The sequence below is a fragment of the Protopterus annectens genome, chromosome 5.part0 (assembly GCF_019279795.1).
Source record: "Protopterus annectens isolate FY-2018-M chromosome 5.part0, PAN1.0, whole genome shotgun sequence".
In the NCBI taxonomy this organism is placed as follows: Eukaryota; Metazoa; Chordata; order Ceratodontiformes; family Protopteridae; genus Protopterus; species Protopterus annectens.
This window is the reverse complement of record NC_056735.1, coordinates 905,573,710-905,594,584: the sequence shown is the minus strand read 5'-3', so window position 1 is coordinate 905,594,584 and position 20,875 is coordinate 905,573,710. Positions and strand designations below refer to the sequence as shown.

Sequence of the window (20,875 nt, the reverse complement as noted above, 5' to 3'; positions counted from 1 at the left end):
TTTTTAATTTGGTTGGACTGAACCTGTACAGCCATAGGTGGTTCCTCCTGGGCTTCTCCACTAATTCATCCCTTGATCCCCTAACTGCTACTACTAGGTATCATGGATGAGACCCTTCCATTAATGGGTACCCTGACTCTCCATGGACTCAACCTCTAGTGGTAACTTTTTACTATACATGGGAGTGATGAACAGGGAGCCTGGCATCCACAACTCTTGTGGTACTGGTCATTTGTGCTAGCTAACAGGGTCATTTAATTATCAGACATCACTGCAGCTCACTGCATTAATCTCTGGACTTTACTAAAGGTCACACAAGCATCAAGTTATCTTTGACCCTCTGGGACAGGAGAGCTGGCTTTTGGCCACTTCATCGTATCTCCTCCTAACTAGCACTACCAGCAGCCAGAGGCTGTTCTCAAACTTGGTTTGCTAGCAGTGTAAACAAACATCTTGAGTCTGATGAAATTTTAAACGGAAACTAAGATCGGGATGGCACTTGTATTCTTGTTTTTTTTTTTCTTTCTCCAAGAATACACCTGCTTATCTCTGACTTTTCTCACATATCACTTCTGATGCAGACAATACAACAATTTGTATATGTTTTATGATATATGTGGTCTACTGAAGCACAATATTAACTTTGGCACTATTCTCTTAGGGTGTGTATTCTACAAGGATTACACTTGCTTTTTCAGGTTTCCAGCTAACTAGCTTTTGATACAAATGCAACTGTTTTGTTGGCACATCTGAAATCTTTGTACTTCTGCATCAGTCCGTATGATAATGTCTAGGTCTAAAGAACTGAACACACTACTTCCAACAGCACCTCTCACACACTGTTCTTTTATGTTTTAGGTCATATAATAGGTTTATGTTTAGACCTCTTTCCCCACTTGCTGTTTTCACTGTCTCCCTCTGAACATCAACTCAACAATAGAAAATCGGAGTCAAAATCTTTATAAGAATCATCTACTTAGTCCAAATTACAGGCACCTCCCCTTGAAAAAAAACAGTGTCCAAAACTAAGGAATGTTTCTTATCACGCTGTTATTTGTATAAATTATTTTGATAGCATGTATTTTATGAATAATGTAATATCTGCATTTTTAATGTTTGGCATTATTTAATACATTTTCAAATAGATTATAATTCTCACATTTCAACAAAAATAACAATTTTACTAAAGAAAAATTAAAACGTCTATGTGGAAAATTATAGGGAGATGAAATAGGTGTTAGTTCGAAGATTTGTCAGGGACCCTACTATCCTGGGTCAGTAACTGAGGAGCTTCAATCCTCACTACTGACTTCAATGTGAGACTGTCGCTTAAACAGGAGTAATGTTTCACAATTTTCCCCTAACAGCACAACAGGAACATGCTCTATAGCCTGGGACTAGACTATATACTTCTGTCCACCCCTAATGTAACTCCTTATTACACACTTCAGAACAATGTGTCCCAGTTTAAGACCTCTGATACACACACAAATAAATCTCACACATCCAAACACTTCTAGGAAAGCCTGACACAGATTTCCAGCTGTGTCTTGTCTTGTGTCTTTCGGCTTTTCCCGGTTAGAGGTCGCCACAGCGGAACTCCGGTCTGCTAATGATTGGCAGTTGATTTTTATGTGCCGAGTTGCCAGCTCTGGCACACAACCTTCAATGAAGGTACGCCCATTCACGCATGTCTCTACGCAGAAGACGCTCTAGCTGAGAATTGAACTGGACAGCATCTTACTGTGAGGCGACAACGCTACCGCAGCACCACCACCGCGGCCAGATTTCCAACTGTGTCACTTCCCGAAATAATACCACAATGCTACCACCAATCAGAGTGTCTTCATGGCCTTCTAAAGGGGTGACCACTTATGAAAATTACATATTAAAACAAATAGTAGTAAATGACCTTACCAGTCAGGCTTTCGGACTGGCTCTTGGAATTATCAAAGCAAATATAAGCACTCTCAAATCACTAAAAAAAAAATACTGATTGATCTGCCACAGTGCAAGTTAATAAAAATATGTAATATTGAGCAAAATGATAAAAAATATAAAACAGTAATTTCCAATAAACAAACAGAGCTCAATCACCAGGAAAATGAAATCAACACTGTAGGACAGAAAATCCAACATTCAGAAAAACACTTACTGATCTAAGTGACTGGTTATAGTTTCCCTATCCGACTAAAGAACACTGTCCCTGATCTAAAATAAATTACTACAACAGAGCAAAAACAGGCTTATTTCTTGGTGAGTCCTTTTTGTGTATCCACTGCACAGTACATCTGTAACTGTTACTGCTGTAACTGACTTCTGGCAACTGACCAATAACCGTCTTCAGCAGCCTCTTGTATAGACTAGCCTGTCAACTGTTCCATTTCTAATTTTCATTTCATATTCTGAAAATCAACCAACAGCTGTTTTCTAAAAGTTCCTTCCTGTCTTTCAGCTTCTTACAGTAACACATAGCAACTGTCAACATTATGATGACATCATCTTCTGATCAGCTGAATCTGAGAGAGTTTGCCTTTAGAAGCTCTCTTCACAAATATGCGCAGTTAGAAATGCAAAATGACATTTTTTAAGTCTTTAAAACCTTCTGTACAAACAGATCATAAATCAACATGCAAGAACTTACTTACAATATTGTACCTAGTCATGCTGGCATATAATACACCGGATAATCTGAAATTATGTACAAAATCTCAGCAAAACTTGCTAGCACAAATAACAGTGTCTAATTTCTTCACAGTACTATCCTCTTTCAGTTATGTCCTCTTGCTGTTTATGCAGCTCCCCTTCGCTTTGTTGCCATTACTGTTAAAACAAACTAAGGAATCTTTTGCAAAACTAAACTCCTATGGCTCCACATTTATCACTTAATTCTTCTAATAAAATTGTCAAACCTCTTACACATTTTCAATCAATTCTTCATTACAGGTAAGATTCCTGCAGCATTCAAACATTCTGTCATCACAACCCTCAGAACTAAAGGGCTTTAGTCTTCTATCTAAGCTATGTCGTATAAAGAATATCTTTGAAAATAATATTCATAAAACAACTAACTACAGCCAGTGGTACCTTATACAACAATATAAGCAATAGTTTCATTTCTACAGGTGTAGCCATTGGTGCTGCGGTAGCGTTGTCGCCTCACAGTTAGACGTTGCTCGTTCGATTCTCAGAGCGTCTTCTGTGGGTCGACATGCGTGAATGGGCGTTCCTTTGTTGAAGGTTGTGCGTTAGGCCCGGCAAGCCAGCACTTAAAAATCTACTGCCAATCATTAGCGGACCAGAGTTCAGTTGTGGCGACCCCTAACCGGGAAAAGCTGAAAGACAGTCATTAACTATTGCTCTTCAGACCATTAACCACAACCTCCTACTTCACAAACTACACAAATTAAACTTTGGTGACAACACAATCAGTTGGCTCTAACACTATATAAAAGATAGAACATTCCAAGTATATGCAAATGATGCATTCACTGAAAATGGCACAGTTAATACTGGAGTTCCTCAGAGTTTCATCTTTATAGATGACATTTCATCAGAGCAAACCCTAAATCTGGTAATGTTTGCAGGTGACCTCCTTGTGATGGGTTTCATTAGAATCTATCAAATACTACCACTTAAACTTCAGGCAAAGTTCTTTTGGTCATTTAAAAACAAATTATTACTGAAGTGTACAAAAAACAATGTAATGATTTTTGCTACCCCTCAGAAATTTGCTTCTTGGCCTACTTTACTTCTCAAACACGGTAATGGAAACATAATCCCCACTGGTAATCAGTAAAAAGATCTTGGCCCCATGCTAGACCCTTGCTAAATTTCAACCACTAAGCTGCTAACCCAACTGATACTCTGATACAATATTTATTTCTTGCCCACTATCTCCCACTGCAAGCACAGTCATAGCCAAAATGTATCAATACCAGAACTAGAATACAGACTACGTCTGCTCTGCCTACATTTGGCCCAGAATACATACAGAAATACAGCTGTGTAAATAAAACTTACCATAACAGATGTTTGAATGATCACTGCTACAGCAGCCTTAGATATATAGGTTATACCATAATAGCCAGCCAGCTTCCAAAGCTTCAGGGCACCTTCCACACTGTCAGTCAGTTTAAGCTGAGCTGACTAAAAGAAAAGTTTGGGCATAAATCCCTTTAGAGCGTTCCTGCCAGCAGAAAGAGAGAGCAAGGCTGAGCCCTGAAAGGACAATGCTAGGAAAAACAAAAAATAATGCCGACACCCTGGCATAAAAAACACAGCCAAACACAAGGTGGGGATGGAGGGATAGAGGGAGCGGCTACTGCAGCAGTGATCATTTGAATATATACTGTTATGGCAAGTTTTACTTAGACAACTGTGCTGTGTTCACTATACTGATCACTGCTGCAGTAGCCTTAGCTATATGTACATTTGGAAGGAGAACAGTCCCAAGAGCCCCTGGAGAATAGTCCTAGCACAGCTTGACCTGGACCTAGAGAAGGAAACAAGCTTATGGTGCTTTTTAAAGGTATGTACAGAGGACAGAGTATTACCTTCTAGAAAACTTCTAGAATCTAACCATTTCCAAAAAGCCATAGATGAAGCCAAGCCCCTGGTAGAGTGGGCCTTGACCCTGCCTGAAATAGTTTTGCTATGATGAGTATAACCAAACAGCCACTGACAATTTTTGACAATTGAGAAATCTCACTAAAAGATAACCTAAATGATAAACAAACCTATTATCATAACTTCTGGCAAAACCACCACACAACCCTTTACTTTTCTGAAACTCCAACAATTACTCAAGCAAGGGCAGTCTGAAACTCCATCTCCTGATGACAGCAAAACTCCTGAGACTACAGCCAATGATTTCAACAACCAATTCAAACTGTACTTAAACTATTACAAAACAAGCTCCCAAATCTTGCTCTCCCTACAGTACCTGCAACCCACGATACTTAAATTCAAACCAGTTCCCACACCTTTAAAAAAAAAAGTCTAAAAAATGTAAAGCCTTCGACCTTAGCAGCTGACAGACTCCTGATTACTGCAGCCAACTAGCACAGCCGGTGTCAATACTTATTATCCGTTCCATCAGTGAGAGACGTATACCCACAGTCTGGAAAGCATTTTTATAATCCCTCTACATAAAAGGTGGTACTTCAACAGACTTATCTAACAACAGACTTATAGCTATACTGTCCCACTAGCAAAAATTCTTAAAATGTATACATTCCCAACTACTGGCATACCTCCTTTAAAACAATCTTAACTCAAAACTCTTAGCACAGGTTTAGACCACACCACAGAGTAACCAACATTCTACTTAAGCTTACCAACACAGTCAACAGTGAGAGAAACAAAGGCCATCTAGTCTCATCTATCTTCTTACAAGTTTCTAAAGCTTTGGATATAGTCCCACACTAAAAACTTCTTCATCAACTCTCTTTCCTCAAAATTTCCCAAACATCACTATGATAGCTCCATAATTAAATGTCAGTCAGAACATAAGCAGTCAAACTGCACTATTCTTTCAAGCTTCCTGCCAGCCTCTACTGGAGTCCCTCAAAGGTACATCCTTGGTTCTTTATTATTCAATATCTATGCCAACTCCCTCTACCAGGCTGCTAAACATGCATTGTTAGTACAATACGCAGATGACTCCACCATACTCTGCACCCTCCCTCTCTACTCTCTTAATTATACAAGCCTCCTTCTTCTCCAATGAAACATGGCTATCAAACTTCCAAATGCTACTGAATCCCAGTAAAACAAAACTTATGCTCTTTACCCCTAAAAATGTCTCACAACTGAAGCAGACTTATTATAACCTCTCAAAACACAACTCCTCTCCAAATTGTAAAATATACCAAACTTCTTGGTGTCACAACAGACGAATATCTCAAGTTTGATCACCATCTAGACAATGTCAATAAAACTTAAGCATCCTCTACAGATCCAAACTCTACCTTACCAAGTACGGTAGAAAAACATTTGCAACTACATATTGCTTACAGTCTCTTCTCTCTGCATCTCCCAAATGAAGTAAACTGAATATTACCCTTAACACAAAACAGACAATGCCACAACAAAATAGCTAGATTCGCAACCAACCTTCCACCCTGTATTGTTCAATGTACTGCCCTTAAGGAACTAGAATGGTTTAAACTGCCTAATCACCTTACATAGACTAAACACGTAACTGACTACATGCTAATCTACCAACCAGACAACTGCACAGCCCTCTGTAACATACATATTTGCTATATCCCTACCAGGCACCTGTGATCCAGCTCTCAATCACTTCTAATGTCAACTAAATCATCCAACATGACTGGCAAATCCCTATATTCCGGATTTAACAATAAACTATGGAACATTTTACCTCTCCACTTAAAACAAATACCCACTCTCCCTCATTTCAAACTTTGTGCCAAAACATATCTAAATCAGATATAGATTTGCTCTTGCCATGCACCAGACTGATTAATAATCATACCTGTACTTATCAATATCTCCCTGGAACTCCCAAACACTGCCAGGATTCTATACCATTTTATACCTCTCCTGTCCCTTACGGCCTTCCTTAACTACTTTTTAATCATTTTCACTACCACACCTCTACCCTTTCTCATTTTTTTCTCTTTATCTGCCAGTTTTCCTTCAAAGCATCTTAAAACTACCCTTTTCCCCAAACACACCTACCCTCTGCTATTTGCAACTTTCTATTTTTCCTCTAACACATTTTTGTGATATCTGTTATACAACCAGACTATGCCAAATTAACTGACGTACATGTTCACTGTTACTGAATATTGTTTTTCTGTTTCATGTGTTGTATTATTTTACTCTGTGTAAAGTTCATGTCTTCAACATGGAGCTTTTCTCCCCAGGCTTCTGCTGAAAAGGGGTATGCTTGTCATCCCAGTCAGACCATCCCGGTAGACAAAACGCTAAATAAATTAAAAAGGGAATAGCCTTAGACAACCATCTGGAAATTGGTTTGACAGGTTTTCCCTTATCTTCACAAGAAATGAACAATTGACCTGAAAGATTTAGTTATATCAAGACAGTACCAGAGTTATCTGTGGACATCCAATGTAAGGAGTATCCTTTCGCCCTCATTTGTAGTTTCAGGAAAGAAAACTGGGACACCATTTTAGGCAAAACAAAAAAGGATTAGTTCTTAAAAAAACTCTGTCCCCAAGGAAAATAAGATAGGGTTGACTCACCAATACGACTCCGCACCCTTCCTGCAGAGGTCAAAGCAATCAGTAAAACTGTTTTCCATGTTAAGAACCTCAAGTCAGCCACATTAGCTGTTTCAAATGGAGCAAGCATAACATTTCAAGAAGGAGCCACTGGTTTTCTTGGAGGCCTCTTATGTAAACCCCTTTCAAGGGCATTCTGACATGACACTGCATTGGAAGAGGAGGATCCATGGACCAATATGCTGAAATGAATGATAAAATAAACTTTGATAATAGAATAAAAGAGGTCACAGAACAGTAACCCACACAAATATTGTAGAACCAGAGAACAAGTAGCCCAGGATGGATGCTGGCTATGTTGTTGGCACGAACTAGAAAATCTTTTCCATTTGGCAATATATGATTTTTCTAGCAGCAAGTTTGCTTGCCTCATTTAACACCTGCTGCAGATCCACAGTAAAACAGGTGCCTAAAAGGAATTAATACCCTATAATGCAGGCAGTCAACTAAAGTTGACTGATGTTTAGGTACATCAAATACTCCCTGTTCTTGTGTGAGTAGATCCAGTCTGTAAGGAAGCTTGGGGTAATTGCACCTATTAAGTTCCAAAAGAATGGAGAACCACAGCTACCTGGGTCAGAAAGGAGTCATTACAATGATCTTGGGGGATTTCTTCTAAAATCTTCAGATGTGCGTGACACACATACACGGACAAACGCACAGACAGACACACACATAACGATATTCCTGGACTTGACAGAACATCCAGATGTAGCCTATTTCTTCCCCTTTCACTCTTAAATCTCAGATGATTACAGTACATCAGTAATGCTATGGTTTCATTTTTATTGTTCAGAAAGTGTATCTTGATGCATCACCCGTTGTTTTAACTACTTTTTAACTGCCTTAGAGTAATATTAAAAAAAATCTCCATGGTTGTCATCTAGAGGCCATTCCAGTTTTGTGTGAGCACGGCCTTTTAGAGGTAAAGCAGTCCCACCAGACATACCTCCATTCCTCTCAACTGTCCCCAACTGTACAGAATGTTCTTGATTTGGCCTTATGCTCAATTGTCCTTCAAAACTAATGGACCATTACAGTCAGTCAAAAATAGCAGAAGTTACAGTTTCATACTCCTTATGGTGAAAATATATCCTTATATAAAAGAGATGCTTAGTAGCACAGAGGACTAAAGCTATGTTGATGAGATGATTCCTAAACCAATGGAGGAGGATTCAAAGTGTTCCTTCTCCATTGCTCTGTTACTTTTTAAAGTGACATAGTAATACTTCAAGAACTAAAACTCTACTTTGTTGATAAGTTGCTCTCTATGCCAAGGACAAAAGATTCAAAGATTTTTCCTTGCTCTTATTTGAGTGACTTTGAGTAATAATTAAAGCACGCAAGCTTAAAATGCCTTTTTTTGTAGGGTCTATATTATATCCTCGAACGCTTAAAAAAGTGAACACTGACTGACTTATTTTCGCGAAACTGCAAAATATCGAAGCAGCAGAAACTCAAATTTTTTCCTTGGAAAAGAATTTGGTTGTCCGTTTCTGTTGCTTCGGTATTTTCAGTGTTATGGTGGAAAGTTACCGGTTGGATTCAGGTAATTGTGCGATTGTGTGGATGAGTGTTAGGGTAATTTAGGTGAATTGTGAATTAGGGTTAGGGCTCGGGTTAGGTGTGTGTTCGATTGAGTGGACATGAGGGTTAGGGCGGATTTAAGTGAGTTAGGGTTAGGGAGCGAGTGAGGTGAGTGTGCGATAGTGATGGGCCTTAGGGTTAGGGTTGAGGTAAGTGGGTAGTTAGTGGTGTGTGCATAGTTTAATGTAGGGTTAGGTATCAGATTTTAGGTGTATGTGTGTGGATTTCTGTTTGTTTGGTGTGCTTGTGTTGTGTGTATGTGTTTTGGATCAGCGATTTTTTTCCCTGGGGAAAAAAAAAATTGCTGATCTGACAGTTCGAGATTGTAAGCTTTCACTTAAATCAGCGTTCGCTTTTTTAAGGGTTCGATGATATAATATAGACCCTTTTTTGTATACTTCCAGTTCACTGATTTATCTCCTTAAGTTATCCAGAATGTTTTTTGGGGTATGGCTTCTTTAACCAAGTAACTTACAAGCTAATAATAGGCAGCATTAGAAAAGGGATTATAATGTGGGAGACAGGACAGTTGACTGAAAATGATGATTTATATCACATTGCACTGGAAATATTGCTTTTTTTATACTTAATATTTCAAAAAAAAAAAAAAACAAGTGACTTACAAACTGCTGCATGACATTAGGTGAAACCCAAGATGTTCCTGAAGAAAACTATCTAAGTTGGACATCTTGAGGGAGATCCAGTATTACTTGTACTATTATACAATTAAACATATATTTTCATATTTCTGTAAATATCTTAATAAGCGTGCATTTATCAAGGAATTTCTTGTTGTCATATGAAAGCTTATAGCTGGTTAACAAAAAAGATCTAACAATAGAAATCTTGGTTGTATAGATTTCAAGGTATGAAAATATGATTGTGAAAGCTTAGAAAATATAATTTGGGGTTTCTGTGCATTATAATATAGTACAGTATTTATGGAAGACTAGAATGATAATGATCGGTGCATTTGTAAAGAATACATGCGGATACCATTGCTATGTTGTACAGTTTTAATAGCTTTTATTGTTCACAGACTATTTACATTTTTTATCTCATGCTTTTTAAGTTTATTTTTCAGAAAAAACTCTGAAATGCAAGGTGTATAGGCTCCTAGAGGTGTGATATTCCATACCACATAGGCCTTAATCAATGAAACTACCCCTGGTGTCCACTGTTATCTCCATACATGTCAAGTCTTTCATGCTGCAAAACTTACAGTCATAGTTCATATCTAATTTTTCCATTTGTTTACATCTCATCTGCTGGCCTGTGGAAGTTGGAGTACCCATCCTAATGCATACTTAGGTATATGTGGGTTTGAGAAAGTACAGTTGTGTACACTTATCATAAATGTAGATGTTCGAGTGTATTACATTTGGGTAATCTGCTGGCAGGTTGCCCTCAGTCGGCCTGAATTCCAAAGTCTTGGGTCCTGCATTGGTTGCGGTCTTCTCTTCCATGACGTCAGGTCGTCAGGGGTATAAAACATGCAGCCGACGCCATTTTCTTCTGTCTTTCTTGCCGCGTGGTGCCCGAAGCAGAAGCATTTTGCAAGTGCCGGTCGGCCGATTACTGAAATATTCAAGTTTGAGTTTCAGAACTGAAGTCTTCACTAAAGCTAAGTACCCTGTTGGGGAAACTTTTTTCTTGCTTTTTACCAATGTCAGAAAAAGTTAATAATTTGTATTACTTGTGGGAAGCAAATACCTCATAAGGATTTCCATTTATACTGTATTCCTGGCCTAGGCCCTGATCACAACGTGCCTGCCTTGTCGGTTTTGTGCTATTAAGCGTCGGTATATTTTTGCATCAAAGTATTTTGGAAACGGATTTAACTACCCAGAAATGTTGTCGGATAGCAATTCAAGTACTTAAAAAAACGCAAAGAAAAGGACAGAGAAAGGCAGTCGAGATCCAAAACCGATGACGCTTCTCCTAAGCCAGTCGCCAGTTCGCCGGTACTCAGTGAGGCGCTTTTGCAGCCCCTAATACCTGCTACCTTTGAGTCCCAGGCCTCTACCGACACCCATGTGGAGTCCGGCATGCCGCAAGATACTCAAGGTATTGGACCGATGGATGTATCTCCCTCGGATGGGTCCGGAACCGCTGAGCAGGCACCGGCTTCTGAAGGTGTACTCAGACTTCAACATTTGTATATCAAACTGACGACAGCTGCAAAACCAAAGACAAAAGCAACTTCTAAAACTAAAAAACTGATGCATGAGCCACGTGCACAGGTCTCTATGCCTACAAAATAGATGATCAAAATGGCTGAAGACCTTATTACCTTGATCAGGGGTACCCATCCCCCTCCAGATAAGAGGCCTAGGCAAGACACTGATTATGAATCTTCAGATCAGGTTTCTATTTCTTCTGATTCCTCTTCTGATCAGGAATTATCTATATCTCCCTGTGAGGATTCTGATGCTGAGGAGTCTATTCCATCTGCATCTCCTCCTGAGGATTATTCATTTGGAGAAACCTTGCATACTCTGAGGTCAAGGTATCCACAGATGAAGTGACAGAATCCGGTGTATACCCCCCCACCCAGTCCATGGAAGCTTATTTTCCTGGGAGTGTCACAAGCAGTAACAAGCTCCTGCCTAAAGATAAGCATGCTGTATAAACAGAAGTGATGAGCCATACCAGATATGTCACTGGCATGATCCCCACACCTTCAGGTATGTCTTCATCTGCTCACATGCACCTCCATGCTAGATGTTGAGATGGAAGTAGAGATGCTGCATGTGTCTGATACAGGCCTCTCACAATGAAGATAGCTATCAACATTTAAAGTAGATGTGAAGTGAATACATGACATGCGTCTCTCATGTTTTGTAACCAATAGAGAGAATTAGTCATGCCAGAAGGCAGTAAAACATGAAGAGGATGTCACACACATGGGACTTGCAGTCTTTCAGATCAACATAAATATCCTGTAAAGCATGTACAATCTCTGCAGACAGTGAGAAGTTACTGTCCTCTCCCTTTATGACAGCCCTACATTTTCACTGTGTTTGCAGACATTAAGACAACAACTTTGGGGGAGGTGGGAGCAGCATCCATAGCATCTACAACCATCAACAGCCAACCATCTCGATCCTCCCCATACCCAGTGGAGCCTGCAGCAGACAAGGAGGTCTGTGCTACAGGGGGAAACATGCCTTCCTGCCTAGATCTGTCAGTGGCAACCTACAATTCAACGGCAATCTGATCATCTTTGGTGGGTTCCACAGGCACAGCGGTAATGTCTACAGTTTGGGAAGGGGATCTGGATTCCACATTGCCTGTATCCAACAGACACCTTGCTTTATATGGCCATACCAGCTGTTCACTGTCACAGTCAGATCTCCAACATAAGTCAGTGGTACAGCCAGGTGGTGCAGCCTGACATAACGTTATCTGTGAAGACACTAAATGAAAATAGTCACAATAAGAGGGACCCATTACTTTTACTTTACTTCTAAACAAGCCACGCAGTGGCAGAAAGTGAAAGCTACAACTTACCTTATCCAGGTGCTCTTGCTGTTTAAATCTCTGATGTTCCAACTCAGCAAAGAAAACTACATTTGCTGATACGTACTATATACAGCTCAGCAGTATGCATGTGACACAAGAGTACTGATACAAATGGACATTTCCAGTGGAGATTCTAGAAACACACTGCAGTTCTGCACAAAGGTTCAGTACCCAACATTGGGATGCTACCATGTCAGATCTCACAAGCAGAGAACAAGCAACTTGTCTATCTCAGTGATTAACAGTGGTTCAGCTGATGGACCACCTCCCACTGCCCTCCCCTTCCATGGAAAGTAGGAGCAAACCTTTGAGCATCTCAGTTTATGTTGGTGGCATCTGACCTGCTGGTAACCTCTTCCTTGGCTACTGTCACTTATGTTATTTAACTGCATCCTGCCAGGCATGGTCATGGTAGGGATGTTCAGATGTTTCCTGGATGAACGTGAAGACAAAGGGCCTGCAGCAAGATCTCTTTCTCTACATGGGACAACATTCTTTTATGTGCCTCTGCTTTGCCAGACATTGTCTATGGGAAGGAATAAAATGAATGAGTTAGTGTTTGTGTGTGGATGAGATTATGTTTGTCAAGTTATACCTTCTACACTTAACTACACCTACTGTGCTGCTCAGGTGTCTGAAAAAAAAAAAAAAAATATATATATATATATATATATATATATATATATATACACATTTTATATACATATTTTATATATATATATATATATATATATATATATATATATATATATATATATATATATATACATACATACATACACACACACATTTTATATACATATTTTATATATATATATATATATATATATATATATTATATATATATATAGGTTCCATTCAAGCACTCAAACTTTCAAGTGTTTCAGTGCTTGAATGATCAGCTGTAGTGTTCAAAAATGAACTTTTGAACTTTGCCACTGTTTATGTGCATTGAACTATGGTACGGTAGGGGGTCAGGAGTATACCCTTTCTCCACTGTAGTGCATTCTCAGAATTGGTATAAATAATTAGCAGGTGGTGTGGAAGGTGTACCTTTACCACTATGACAGGGGATTAAAGTTCTGATACCTTGAACATCTGTTACAGACTACTAAATATACAGCATACAACATATGTTTTATCATCAGACACAATGACCAAACATAATCACTACCAGAAAAATAGTACAACTGCTCTAAGTAACAGTGTAGTGAGAGTCCATGTTATGTTTTTACCTGCATTTCAGGTTATAATCGCATAACTTAACTTTATTTTTATTAATTATAATACAATTATCAGATAAATTGTACTGACTGGACAGATTATTTATAGTAGTCTTAGATTTTAATTAATCTAAGGACAAAGGATATAAAGTAGATTATATTAGTGAAACATACTGACATACCAGTAAAATTAATAGGAATGTTTTACTTGGGGTGATATAGAAAATGTTTATATTTATACATTATCCTCAGTAAAAATAATATAAAGTAATGCACTGTAATATTTGTTCTGAGGAATTATATCATGTTATAATTATGGCCTATGCTGATTCAGAATTATACATTAAGATGGTTATTGTCTAAAAAAAGTTATAACTTCATATACCAAGGGTCACATTAAACACCCTCAAATAAATTTTTCAGGAGATGGGTATTAACATTTTGAATTCTAACAAATGTTGTGGTCCTTGTAATATGTGTAATTTTATGACATTAAATGATTTTATTATAATTAATAAAAATAAAATTATGTGATATTTTTTACATTAGTAAAGATGCATATGCATGTTACACAGAGCTCCTGAGGAGCAAGTTATTTTCGAGGAGCTAAAAGAACACTTTGTGTCTCCCTTTGATTAAAATAACACTGTAGGAATATTAAAAATAAAAATATTGTTTAGCCCTTTAGCAGAACATTTTAATTTGCCAATATAGTGATTATGGCACATTGTATTATAGAAATATAGAACATACTAATGGAGATATCAAAATGTACTAAGGTATAGAGAAATTAGTTTTATGTAACAATGGAAAATGAATTGGAATGTAATCATTAAGTGATTTACCATTTCTTGAGTTTTTTTCTCTTGGTTGTTTGATTATTGGTAGCAGTAACTTTATGCATTTAATTGTATGTTCTTGTGACATTTACTACTGCTTGTGAAGAAGTTACCGTCAAGGTGCTAGGAAAAGATTCTATATGCTGCCAGTATTTGTTATTTTACTTTAGTACTTCAGTGTCATTATACAACAACATTTACTTATAATTCACATCATTCTTCCCCTACATTATATATTAACAATCATAACCAACACAAGGGTTTTATATACAAATGGAGCAGTCCTATAATCCAAATGCTATAATCATAATGTAATCTTAAATCTAAATGTATAAACTCAGAGACCAAACTTGTAAAAAAAACAGTAAAAATGAAAAACACTAAAAAAAAAAAAAAAAACGATAGCCTTCAAGAGTAAAGATGTAATGCATTTACATCACAATATTTAATACCTAGTTAAAATATACAATTACTTTTCATTATGCTTCGAACAGTAAAAATGAATGAGACACTATTTGTTTGAATCAATACTTCAAGGCTTTACCGTCATTGGAATGGGGAATGGCATTCCCCCCCAAAGTCAACACTAAAGTAAATGTTTCATACAATTAGAACATCATCTGTGGAAACCACAGGAGCTTTTATTGCACTCCTGTATAGGTGTATGAGAATATTCTCTCAAACCAAAGTTCTCTATTAGGGGCTCTACAACAAGTTGGACATGGTCACGGATATCTGGGAACATATCAACTAGCATTACGTAGGACCCCCTCATTCATTATGACTTATCCTTCCTTCTCTATGGCTCAAACAGCAGTCTTCCTCCGAGTGTTTAAGTGTATGCATACAATATATGGGAACCACTAATTTTGTCAAATATAGGTAAAGTTGACATGTTTAGTTGACAAAATTTGGTGGACTAAATTGACTGATGACTGGAGTGAGAAATTGCTATATTACTATGATTTTGGAATATGACCTTTCCCTGGTATTGTGCAATCTTGCTCTTAGAATACACATTTAGCAAGGGGTGGAGCATTATCATTTACATGCTTTTTTGTCAACATTAAGGACACCGATGGTGTCAATTTCAGTATACCTATACATGCATATTATATGCTATATAATATGGTCTGTTGAAATACCTAACTGTGGGCAATGGTCTTTTCAGTGCCATACATCAATATACAAAAATACATCTCGTCATCCATACATACATTTACATGTTGATAATCACTTCCACCAGGTTCAAAAATAAAAGTTTAACTCGTCTAAAGTTTGCTTCAGACACTGATGTTAGCTGTAGAGGATGTTACAGCCCAAGGAACAATACATCAAAATAAAAAAAAGTGTTATCTGAATAAGCTTATGACATTTACTGATGGATTTTAGGCTTGGTTCTTCCCCGGTGTGCTAAAGTATGCAGCTCAACAAGTCTGTAACAATTCTGGTGGAATTACACACACACATATATATATATATATATATATATATATATACATATATATATATATACAAACACGTACATGATAACTTTCCAAAGATGGAATAGCCTTTACATTCATCAACTTGTTAGCCCTGAAAACTTCTTTGCAATATCCTGGCAGAAATGCTGATATGTCTGTTAGATACTTAATAGCCAACATCTGTACTGACAAGTTCTGAGACTTGGGTCTCTCTCATCCCATTCTACACTCAAGAGTTGTACTAATTGGTTCTGCAGTGGAAATTATGTCATAAAATAAAACTTATTTTTGCTGTGTTTTCAGTGCATACCCTTTCTGCTGGTTTATGGAGTTATCAACATGGCATTTTGTATTGAGTGGTTAGTGTGTCAACTCCGTCGAGGTTTTATAGCCACCATTTGCAATGTCCTCAAAAGCCAGAAGACTGCATCAATCTAGTTCAAGTATACATAGCCACCTGATCATACAGTGCAACACCTGCATGACTCCACATTCCCAAACTCATAATTTGTTTCATTTTTTTTTTTCCCTGAAACATGATTAGTATACTTATTTGGTACTTTGAAAATCTTGCAATTTTTTTCCAGAAAACTGCAGCAAATATGTGAACTGTGAACAGCTGTACAAAACCTGCAGTTGTTTTTTTTTTTCCAGTGAAGATGCAGCAAATATGGAAAATGTGACAAGCTATGAAAAATATGCAATTGCATTTTATTAAAGATGTGAATTGTGACAAGCTGTACAAATGAGAAGTTTTTTCTGCAGAAATGCAGCAGAGTCGTTAAGATTACAACTGCTGTGTATGCACACGTATACCAATTTAAATCGGTGGTAACTTATTTGAGGTTAGAACTTTCCATTTATTTTTGCAACTTTGCTTTGGAGTGAGTTAATCTGAATTTGAAATTCTGACCCACCAGGAAGTGAAGGGTCATGACTTATTTGCTTAATGCAGAAAGGTGGGCTTTTTCTACAAAGTACTGTGCTACTACTGACTCATTCCAGGACACCATTATAGAAATTCTTCCAATAACTGTCTGAAATCACCTCAGCAGTTGTTTTGGTTAATTTGTGCTTTTCTCGTTGAGTGTCTGATAGACATTTAACAAGCCTAACATAATTGAAGAAGATCTTTACATGGACTACTCATGACAAAACTGGTACCTGCTATCCACAGTTAGTGAGCTCATGTAATCAGTCTGTTTTACACAACTGCTATATTGCCAAAAAGTCAGAAGTACATAGTTGTAGTTAACTTCAGCTAGTGGTGTAACTAGATGGCTATTAAGTTTTTTTTTTTTTTTATGCCACCTGTCAGTTCACACCTTTTTAATTTTACACTTCTCTGTGCAAAGGTGCATTTAATTTTCAAACTGTCTCACCTACCTTCTTTAAATAGAAAGCTTACGGCTGGCTGGTTAGTGACACAAATATCGGGAATTTGTAAATCTGGTGAATTACACCTACTGCACTTGCCTTTTGATCACTTACATATAGTTAACATAAATCGATAACAGGGTTGGATCATTTTAAAGGTGAACAGGAACTTTGACTTTGGTCTGCAGATTAGTCTGTATAGTAGCAGCCTGTTAACACAAAAGAAGAAATGGACAGGAGAACTGAGAAGGATGTCATTGCCCCTACTGGAAAACTGTGTGTAAAAGCAGTTTCAGCCAAGCTACAGTTAACTGTTCATACCACATCACTGAAAAGGTTCTGGGTTGAGAGTGAGGTGGGCGAATTCCTAAGAAGTTGGGTTCGTAACTCTGTTCACTTGGTGGGTTATTTGGGTATGGCTAGTGTTGTTCATAGCCCAAGGCAACAGTTCAAAGTTCCACACAAATTACTAAGGTGGAAAAATATCAGATATGCCATTGTTAGTGATACAGTCTGAAGGCCATCCCTGACATATTACTTGCTGGCAGCAATGTAGATTTAGCAAACTGGACTCGTATAGCCAGCAAAACAACTTTGCCACTAAAAAAAAGTGTCTGTATTCAAAGCAAAATCTAAATATAAAATGTACACTGCACAGCATTTATTTTATTCTTCATACACAGTAAGTTAGGAAACAAGCAAAAAAAAAATGCAGTGGAAGAGAAAGATATCAGTGACAATTGAACAAACGGTACAAAAAGATGGGAATGTCACACACTGGTCTGAGCAAGAAAGAAACAGCAGCCACTTTGACAGGCAACTAAACCTCAGTTCAATTAATCTGCAGACAGCCTAGTGGTGAATATAAATGTTAAACAGCACTTCCTTTTATCCCCTGATGCTCTCAAAAATGTAGCTTCATCTACTGAAATTGGAGCTGGAGAGGAGATGCCTGAAAGCACTGGAAAAAAAGAAATCTCCTGAGATGCAAAAAGGATTGAAAACACTGTTAAAAGCCTTAGAGAAGATGGGAAACTGAAGTGTTAGTATGAACATTTCATGGTGTAGGAGGAGGAGGAGCAAGAAGACAGAAAAGCATTAGTACAAGGTGATGCTCAATCTTTTGCCAGATGCATGTGAATTGAAGTGGTGAAAGCCCAGCCGTGTATGCCAAGGTCAGTACTAAACTGTTTCTGATACCTAAACAGGAGGATGATTTTGACATTTTCTTTTTCAGACATATGACCATATTTGCATTCATCAATACACAGACCACAGCAGCTGTGAGGTTTTTAATCCCTCTACTCATGGGTAAGGCAATGTATGCTGTTGGCAAGTCGGGTAAAACTAACTGCTTGGATCATATTAAAGTTAAAAAATGTGTATATGCGTAGGAGTTAACTTCTGAAGTTTATAGAAAAACACGTATGTAACATTAAGAAAAAAAGCACAGAACAGTGTTGTCACTTTCACTGTGCAACTAATCCCTTACTTTAACAGATGGGTAAACAGATGTTAAATTGTTACTTCTGAAATGCTGTGGAACATTATTTAAGGAAGAACTACTCAGTACACAGCCAGCGAATACAAGAAACTGGCCGACAGACTGGAAATGTAACACTACTAAGAGAAAGGGCAGAAAGGGTGACCTGCATCTAAAGAGCTCAGCACAACTACACAATAAAGTTGTATCAAGCAACACACATGGGCATAAGGCAATCCCACGTGGCGAATCTAGCCATAACAGAAGCTTCCAGTACAACTCAAAGTCTTAGGTTTATGTGTTTCCAGAGAAATGAAGCCCGTCACATACAGTCCAAGCATATGCAGTGACAGAATGGAAAACAAAACCCAAGTCACAGAGTTATTACAGGTGAGACCACCATAATGGTGGGTTGATTTAAGACTAATGCAGTTGTAGATGCATTGAGAAAAACAGCTGAACCAAACTGACATAAGGGTCTGTACTTCATCCTGGTGGAAGGAGAAGAGGCAGTCCACTCCAGTTAGAGCCCTATGAGAGAACATCCTTTCAATTAAATTGGCCAGAGTTTATCTGGATTAGGAAGGGAGAAATGAAACAAGCAGGCAGCAGTGTCTGATGACATTTCTGTAGGTTTGTTAATATGAATTCATACTGATGATAGAATAACTTGTACACATACAACTGCATGCAACAAGGCATGGAGACAATCATGGAGAAGGCAGCAGTGGAGACCCAGACCCCCTGTCCCCAACATTTCCAACAGAGACTATTGATACTGCTTCTTCAAGGGAACACCTAGTGTCTATAAGCCTGAATCTCAGCCATGGCTGTCAAAGCATACTGAACCTCCTTTATGGGAAAGAGATGGATGGCAGGAGTAAACCTGAGTCTCAGCCACAGCTGTCAAAAGACACTAAACTTCCTTTTGAAGGGAATTGGGCAGGATCACAATTAAGGGTTAAGACAGGCACAGATCTGAGCTCCTGCCTTACAGGAGCTGTGGGAGGCAGCTGAGTTGGCTTCTGATTTTAAAGGAAGAGGAAGCCTGTATGCTGTAACAAATGATTACTGTATACAGAATAGAATCCTGAAGGGGGCTAAAGGTAGACTGAAGTAGCAGCTAGTAATTCCAAATGTCTGCATCAGACACTTATGAGCACAGCCCATGACATTTGTTGTTTTAGGCCATATGGGCATAAAGTTTTCAAAGAGGAGGCTTATGTAAAATTCCTACTCGCCAGGTACTGGTAGATATATGAAACTTCTGCAACATATGCAAGGACTGACAGAATTTTGTCAAGACAGGATACAAAGCCAAGACTGCTTCTTTTGCCTTTATCATAGAGGAGTGTTGAAAAGAAAATCGTAATGGTGGTACACTGTCCTAATCGGTATCCTGAAGTTGTAGCTCTATCCCCAACTGAAACAGAGAAGCTGGCAAATGCTGCTAAAAATTTTCAACAGGGTGGGCTTTCATCAGTAAGTACTGGCAGAGGTGCTAATTTTATATCAGTCCTCCTGAGCTGTTTGTGGAAGTATTATGGGGTAAAGCAGCTAAAGATTACCTCCTACCATTTATAAACAAATAGTGTAGCACAGATGTTTAATATAATCTTAAAACCATGCTAATAGCATTAGTAGACCAATTTAAACAGAAATGGGACAAATAATGTTCCATATCCTCTTTTCATAAATGGGGTGCCACAAGAGCACTGAATTTATGGTCTCAGGATGAGGGAGGCCCTGGATTTAATATGTGATGAATGACAGGAGGAATGTGACACACACAAGGAATATTTCCTAAATTTGAGGACAGGCTTAGGCAGTTCAAGAAGCTGGCACAGTTCAAGTATAAGCACAACAACAAAAAAAGGTCTCCAACACATAGCTAGAGAAGAGGATTGTGCTTATCCCGGTTCTACAGAATAAGCTGCATAATGGATGGCTAGATCATTTCACTACTGTGACTAAGATGGTTAGTTTTAAATATATTGCACGCTGCCAAGTAAAAGGCACATAAATCTCTACTGCATTAATCTGATGTAGCCCTATTATGAAAAAGACATACTGACACTCTCCAATGGGTTAGGTGTCTGAG

At 38.1% G+C, this 20,875-nt stretch overlaps 1 protein-coding gene across 4 annotated transcripts in view; it reads right to left on the bottom strand.

The window, feature by feature from the left end:
* Positions 1–20,875, bottom strand: part of KCTD21 (potassium channel tetramerization domain containing 21) — an 85,112-nt gene that overhangs the window by 55,476 nt on the left and 8,761 nt on the right. For 2 of the 4 annotated variants that reach the window (XM_044072697.1, XM_044072696.1), the window contains exon 2: positions 12,375–12,912. The exons of the other annotated variants lie outside the window; for them this stretch is intronic. The gene's annotated coding sequence lies outside the window, so the exon portion shown is untranslated. The remainder of the gene's footprint in view (positions 1–12,374; positions 12,913–20,875) is intronic. 4 annotated transcript variants of the gene reach the window in all.